This window comes from Rhipicephalus microplus, chromosome 3 (genome assembly GCF_043290135.1).
Source record: "Rhipicephalus microplus isolate Deutch F79 chromosome 3, USDA_Rmic, whole genome shotgun sequence".
In the NCBI taxonomy this organism is placed as follows: Eukaryota; Metazoa; Arthropoda; class Arachnida; order Ixodida; family Ixodidae; genus Rhipicephalus; species Rhipicephalus microplus.
The window spans coordinates 201,817,632-201,825,963 of record NC_134702.1 but is presented as its reverse complement, the minus strand read 5'-3'; the positions used below and the strand labels follow the sequence as shown (position 1 = coordinate 201,825,963).

Sequence of the window (8,332 nt, the reverse complement as noted above, 5' to 3'; positions counted from 1 at the left end):
CTTCCTTGACGTTGTCTTTGAGTCCAGCTTGTTCCCTCCTCAAGGAGATGAGGAGCCAGAAAAGCATGAATCACATTATTGGAGATAATGGCATTACCTTCTACAGGAAGGTCAGTAACCACTTTGGTGCTGCCCTTTACCCACGTCTCACACCTCCAATAGCATTCAGAATCTACTTATAATAATAATAATAATAATAATAATAATAATAATAATAATAATAATAATAATAATAATAATAATAATAATAATAATAATAATAATAATAATAATAATAATAATAATAATAATAATAATAATAATAATAATCCTGGGGTTCCTTGACGTGAACCTAAGTTGAACTAGACGAACCTCCAATACAGTCGCCTCCATCGAAAATACAGCCGCCATAGCAAGGGTAGGGTCTCGCAACCTTCAGGTTAGCAATTGAGAGCCATAATTTTTAGACCATCACGGCACGGCGTGGCGGAGCCTACTTTCTTGTCAAACATATAAGCATAACACCCCCTGCAAATAAGTTTAGCTTTTCCCCTCTGGAAGCACACTACACTGTGTCTTTATCCATTTTTCTCCGAATCGATCAAATTTCACGTGGTTCCCAACATGGTCCAAGTATAGTTCCAGGTGTTTTGTCTTCTGGGTACAATTATCTTCCGGCATTTAAATTTTCCTGCGTTTGGATGTTAACGCTTTTGCGTAATTTGGCTTCCTAATTTTCTGCCTTAAATACATGCATATAAACATTACAGAAAAATTTTATGCCGGCCTGTCGGGCAGCGTCATGTCTTACTGAATCTAGCAGGTTTCTGGGCGTAAATTGTTTGGTCTTCTGGTCACGCGTGGGCATGTGTAAAATCTTTCTAATTTTTTAGACAAGACATTAGATATCAGGTGGCCAACAACCATTGGCTAATTTTTGCTCACAAAATGCAAGATTATAGGTGCCGACACACCACAAGCTATTTTTATTACACATTTTCCGTTCGAGCAACAAAGACTCGCATTCAAAGCAAGTGCTTCGACGCTCCGCATATACATCGGGCGCGCCTTGCGAGTACATAAGCTGCACGTGACATCACTGACAGGTTCGCTGTGCTAGGTACCTGAGGATGGCGGCCACCATGACCGTTTATCGCACTTTAGAGTGCCAGTGCAAAGGACTAAAGCCCCTCCAGTGCGTCTACAGCTGCTTTTTTAGGTAGCGTGAACCATTGTTTCACCACCATCGCCTTGTTCCGGAGCCCCCGAAAGGAAGTTATTAAGCCACTTTTTTCCTTCCCCTTTGTTTCTAAACAGAGGAGAAAGTAAATATTATTTTCTTTGTTCCACAAGTGTTGCCTGGAAGTGTGGCAGCTTGGGCTAGTTGGTATGACATGATGATAGTTATAGCGCGAGAACAGAACGACAACACAGAGATAAGAAGGACACGAAGCACACAAGTGTGGCGGCTTGGGCTAGTTGGTATGACTTGATGATAGTTATAGTGAGAGAACAGGGCCTTCGTGTCCTTCTTGCCTCTGTGTCGTCGTTCTGTTCTCGCGCTATAACTATCGTCATGTTGTCTGGAATTTCCTCCTAAGCTCGCAAGGAATGCCACCTTGAGGTGGCGCACGAGGCTGCATGACGGGGTCAACGGCCGAGAGGTGGGAAAGCATGAATGAGGTGGAGTGGGCGCGTGAAGGGGTGTGAGCTTTCCAGAGGGCTAGCCGAGAGGTGGGCCATGAATCGGGAAAGCAGCAGAAACATCATGGCGGCACCTCCACTTCCGCTGGTAGGAGGACAGGTGTAAAGGAAGTGGGGAAGAACGAGTTGGCGCTACTTAAACTAGCCAGCGGAAAACGCATGTAGGGGCTGTCAGTGAGACAAGGGACGACAGTGAATCGCTCACGAAGTAGTCTCTGAAGGAAAAGAGGAAGAGAAAAGCACGTCATCGTTACTGTCTCTCTCTGAAGGAGGTCACCTCAAGAATGACGCGCAAGGGATTGGTAGTGGAAAGAGAAGGAGCAGGAATGTGGGAAGAAGGGAAGGAGAAAGCAGTACCAGAGAAGAGTCAATGCTAACTGCTCTGGATGCGCATGCACCACGCGCCATCCCGGAGCCGGGACCTCTCGCATTATTTTGTGCTTTCTCCACTTCCTTGCGCGCCAGCTGCACCAAAAGGGAACACGAAGAACTGGTGGGGATGGTGGTAGTAGTGATGAGAAGAAGAAAGCGCCTAATTTTTGCAGCCTGAGGAAGCCGTCGAAAGCGTGAGGCTGGGCGCCAGGGAAGAGATTAGGCTGAAATCAATTGGAATCCTTTGAAAATTAAAGTTACAAAGGAAAAAGAATCTGACCACGGGGGAGAACCAGGCACTTCGGGAACTCCGACGGGACCGAAGCATTGTCATCTTGCCCGCCGACAAGGGCGATTCAACGGCGGTGTTGGACAGCGGGGACAACGATCGGAAGGTTTCAGTTCTCTTAGAAGGGGACGCATACACGCAGCAAGTAAAGGACCCAACGAAGCAAACCCAGACACAGCTAAACAAGCTACTCACGGAAATTTTCAAGCATCAGATCTCAAAACACTTTACCTGCGACTAATCTGCCGTAACGGATCCGCACCGAGTTTTTATGGACTACAAAAATTCACAACCTTGACGTCCCCCTCCGACCGATTGTAGACTTCACTTCCTCCCCATGCCGAGACCTTTCAAATTTTCTACACCAAATCTTCGCCCCAATACCCCGGAAGACACCAACTCATGTCCGTGACGCCAGCTACTTCGTGTAGCTAGCGTCAGATGTGAGCATCGGCGTTGACGAGAGCATGGTCTCATTTGACGTCGTTTCATTGTTAACCAACGTGCCAGTTCCCTTAGCTGTCTCCGCTGCACGTTCTGCGCTTGAGGAGGACGCAAGCCTGAGTGAAATGACTCCTTTGGCGGTTGACGAGCTCTGTCGTCTACTGGAGTTCTGCCTCTTCAGTACGTACTTCATTCTAGCCACCACCCGCCGCGCAGAGCAACAGAGGATACGAAAACTTCAATCAACCGTAATTAGCAGCCCCTCGAAACGCGTACCGGTTCCATACGTTCACGGAACCAGCGAGATGTTGGCGCGGATCTTCAAGAAGGATGGAGTTCACATCGCGCACGTGCCTTCGTGTACGCTGGGCCGCCTTTTCCCCCGCCCGAAAGAGCGGCCAACAATGGACGGGAGCCCCGGTGTCGTTTACTGGATTCTGTGTGCCGAGTGCCCCGCGTCGTATATCAGTGAGACGAAAAACCTACCGGAACGACTGAAGCAACACGCCAACAATGTGTGGAAGTTCGACAAAGAGCGCAGCGCAGTCGCCGAGCATGCGGAGACACTGGACCATCAGATAAATTTTGAAGCCACGGCCATCCTCGAAAGCAAGCCGAACTGGAGGAGAAGGTTGTTACTCGAGTCGTGGCACGTACACGCCCATAACATCAAGCACTCCCTTGGAACCCTTTCCTCAGTGTACACACACGGACTGCGCTCCACGGCTAAACGAGAGAGAGAGAGAGAGAGAGGAGAAAGGTCATTAGCCACCCCTCGAGTGCTTTGAAGACGCCGCTGCTGCTACGTAGCCTACGCAGTCACCGGCACTGCGCCGGGTCGACTGTAGGCAGACAGAAATTAGGTGCCTTCTTCGTTTTCCTTACGAACCACCCACCAGTCACCCATGAAGAAGGAACCAAGGCGGTTTCGAAACGTCGGGTTTATTAAAAACTTTTGGTTGAAGTCTATATCATCTCCCTGTTTCATACCGAACCAGACAGACTTCTGTCAAATGTTTTCATCCAAGTCGGCATGGAAGCAGGGCACAGCGCCTCGGCACTAATTTGATGCCACATTTTCTTGCTCCGCGCGGTCGAGCAAAAGTTCATGCAGCATCTCAACTAGCTGGTATCTAAAGATGGTGATAATAGTGACGTCAATGCAAGTTATTTTGATTAAAATACTGACTCTTTACTCTAATTTACGGCTTGTAGTCAATGGCGAGAACAGAGACCCCAGAGTGAAAAATATTGAAGCGCCAGCGATGAACCTGACTGGGTCACGCTCGTTTTGCATATTAACAGCCACTTATGCAAAGATCTTGGTAGACACCACAAACGTCAAACTGATGTGGTGCGTTCCGCGTACAGGATTTGATTTAAAATATGTTCTAGAATATAATAGCCACTGATGTTTATTACATTACGCATAAAAACGTTGTGAAACTCAAATATTAGCGCTACAAATAAGACATTTTGCGCATGAAGTGTATGCTCAACAAAGAACCAATAACATTGTTTAGAACTTGTAAAGCACAGAAAATTATTTTTGAGAAATGTCTAAATATGCAATATTTCATGATAGTTAATACGTTGAAGTTTATACAATTTGATAAGACTTATCAGCTTTGTTTCCAGAACAAGTTTCTTTTTTGTCTTTCTGTTGGCATTTATACGTTGTTGGTTATAAGACCCCTGAGCACAGGCTGAAGCTTGAACACCTTCACATGAATGCTCGTACCCTTTCATGGTGACTAGACAGGTTGAAATAAAAAAAATTACGCAGATATTTTTTGTGCTTATGTCATTAAAGCATTTCTTTACTTCCACAAAACATGTGCATATATTTTGGTAGTACAAGCACCCCGCCAGTAAATAAAGGAAGGCGCCAATTCAGGCCTTCGTACTGTACAGGTGCCTGTACTGGCACCTGGTGCACAATATCAGAGCGATGTCCAGTAGATGTGCTGTTATGAACAGGAAAAAAAAAACAGTTACACTAAAATTCTTGAGTTTTATGATGCTTTCTTTCGGATAGCTGAGGAAGAATGCTAAGTTTCGGTACATTTGTACAAGTAATTTTCATTGAATGAGCATTTCGCGTATATTCCGCGTTTAGTTTAGATGTTTTTTGTGAGACATATATTTGAGATTTCAAAATTTCTTATTTCAGATCCTGCAGCAAAGACACATTTTAAAACTTACAACCGTGGAATAACGGCCGAGGTAACAGTCCATTACTTTTTTTTTGGTAACTGTAACGGTAATGCGCTACGTTTTTTTTTGCAAGTATCGCAGGGTGGTAACGCTTTCCATTTCTGTTTGAGTAACGAGTATAACGAATTTTGCTTTTTTCCGCTAACGCTTACTCAGCTGGTCTAATGTGAAGCAGCCTGGAAGCAGTAAGCTATGTATACGTAACATGCATGTCATAATTACATGTGTAGACATGTAATTTCGTTTGTCTTAGCGTCATATTACGCAATAACAATTTCGTTGTACAAGCTAGCGACATGGTCGTTTGCGCACCGTGAGAAGGGCACGTAAATCATGTTGTACACGCCATGGATTTCATGATTGTCATCTTAGCTCCTAAATTATTCGTTGCACAATCACGTGACAGAATTACAAACTGAGAACATGTAAAGCTAGCCAAACGGCCACACACGCACCATGCGTATGGTATAATGTCATGCTACATGACATGCATGTCACGATTTTCGCATTACTATCTGTCATTTATGCTAGTCATACACAATTGTCTCATCGTATCGATTTTGGTATATATCAAGTTAATGAAACGGCCACTATTGCACTATGACCATGGCATATAAACAATGTTGTTCATGAGAAACAAGACATGATTTTAATATGACCTGTCATTTATGATCGTGCTACAGTCGTGTTATGCCCCACCAGTTTTGATATAAACCTCATGAACAATATGGTCCGGAGAGCCCGGCATATAAACAATGTTGTTCATGAGAAACAAGACATGATTTTATTATGACCTGTCATTTATGATCGCCATACAGTCGTGTTATGCCCCATCAGTTTTGATATAAACCCCATGAACAATATGGTCCGGAGAGCACAAAGTCGTAAGCGGCTAGATAGAAAGACAGATACGCCCAAAGTTACCTAAGTTCAATAATGAATGTTTCACATTTAAGGTACTCTTGCGCGATATGGTTATTCCGAATGATATTACTCACAACGCGTTTCTATTTTCGCTGCAGCAATCCATGGTCCTCTATCTGATGCACGAATCGCAGTTCGAACCTCGTGATTTTTTTATACGAGTGATGCGTGAAAAATTAAATGCAAGACAAAGTACATGCATTGAAAAATATTGTGAATGCCCCGAGCAGTTCTGAAACACACCGATGAAAATGCGGGCCTTGAAAACAACAAATAAGCACATTTTATACTCCGCAAGTTCGCTTCCCTGCACTGCAGATTCGCATCCTCCTCAGTGTTCCCCCGAGGGAAGCTGCGGGCAATTTTTTTGGAGGGAAGACTAATTCTCTGGTGGCGCGGCCGCTAGCATCCGCCGCACCATAACCACCACCGCTATTCTGCCGCTGAGGAGTTCGGTGTGAGCGGCGTTGATGGCATGGTCTGGTAGGGCTCCATATTTTGTGAGCGCGATGTTGCGGTGCTGTGTGTTTTAAACACGGTAGTCTTTCTGGGGGCGTTCGGCACAAAAAATTTTGGTCTGTCTGCCTGCGTTTCTGTCTGTCTGTCTGTCTGTCTGTCTGTCTGTCTGTCTGTCTGTCTGTCTGTCTGTCTGTCTGTCTGTCCACTCTTAACGGCATCATGCACTTGAAACGGCTGACCCAATCCGCAGCGACCACCAATGTTGCTCAAGGTTAGTGTTCATGCTTGTGCAATCGTCTATTAAAAAGCAATTATTGCGCATGTCTGGCGCACCACAACACGCATACATTCTGCATTTTCATCTCTTACTAGAAAAGGCATACATAAGTAATTTAAGGACCGTAGCACTCATCACGCTCTGCTTACCATCCAACGCTTGCTCAGAACAACGAGTGTTTCCAACGCTTTACTAAAATGAGATTGTGGTGGCACCTAGCCGTCGCCTCGCGTTCTACCGTTATCACCTCTGAGATGTGCGTGCGCACCCCTCTCAGAGCCAAGCGCTTTGTTTTCTGATAAAACTGCCAGATAACGCTCATGTCTCACGTGTGACGTGACTTGGTGCGCTCGTTCGCCTCCGCTGCATGCTCAAGGCATTCTAACGCAGCGCCTCTAGATTACTACTCACCAATTTTCTTACGCAGAACATCAAATAGGTGTGTTGTTCACTCTCTCTACACGCAAGACACATATTTTGACGACATTTGCAGAAACATTCAGATACTTGGCCACTTTTTTTTTTCTTCTACGCGAAATACTTTAAGTATGTTGTGGAGACGACAGACACAAACGTTACGTTCATGACGTCACATCGTGGCTGGAAGCAGTAAGATTTGTTCTCTGCAAAATGTGTGACTTGGTAATCATAACAACCAGCAGTGTTTTCACTGGCAATCTTTTCACTTACCCGCAAATGTGCGAAAAGTCTGAAATGAATTCTGTCTAATAAAAATTTGCAAAATAGGTGCGACACTCAGAGAAAAATTTAAAATGTTTCTGAGGAGTCTACATGGGCATAATTTATATATGTTGGCCATCGACATCATCACTCCTGATTGAAGGTGTCGGGAGCTTACTGTAAGTTATGATTTATGGAGACAGTTGAAAAGAAACACAAGATAACATCCATATAAAAAAGCCTTTTTCGCTTCAGCACGGGAGCCTTGCGAACAATGCAGTTGACAAAACATTTTTTTTTCGTTTATGCTTCTTTCATCGCCGGCTTTTACCTTGATGGCATTCATGTTCCTTCGCAACAAGATTGGTTTCCGTTGAACTCTCGGTTTACTCATCATTGCTTTAAAGTTAGTTAATCAATATGTCCCAAATAATTATTTATCATAACACGATTGGCCTACGCAGTAGTCAGAAACATTCATTTGTTCTTGTCGTTATAGGAGGCATCGGCGTATTTTAAAATTCTAACCCGATTTAGCTGATGCAGTATGTTTTGAAACTTCGTGAATCATAGCACTGTCGGCACCAGCAATACAGGGTCCGGCTTAGATAAATTTCTGTAGGAGTAAACAAGAAATAGCCTGCTCAGGCAAGAGGCCGGAATGTAGGGTTGCGTTCTAAAGGCACGGACAGTCCACCCCGTTGGTAAAGCTGGTCATGAAAATCGCGCGAAAAAAGTGCCACCATGGCGTCCTTCGGGTGTGCAGTCAAGCAACGAAAGTTGACTAGATTTGTAACCACAGCGGCGAGTGTAAGTCAACAAACGAAAGCATTGAAGTCTTACTTTTGATTTTTACATTAGGCCTCACCCAAACGGGCAAGGCCTCCAAAAATTGGCCTATTGACTCATTAGGGTGTCCTTCCCCACGGCAATCTTTAGTAAAAGGCGAAAGATTGGTGCGACCAGCTGAGGAAGGACCTGAGCGA

General features: G+C 44.7%; 1 non-coding gene across 1 annotated transcript; it reads right to left on the bottom strand.

Annotated features, from left to right (window-relative positions):
- Positions 1 to 8,206: 8,206 nt before the first annotated feature.
- Positions 8,207 to 8,332, bottom strand: LOC142804346 (U5 spliceosomal RNA). The gene has a single exon (XR_012894614.1). It is a non-coding gene; the product is annotated as a U5 spliceosomal RNA (small nuclear RNA).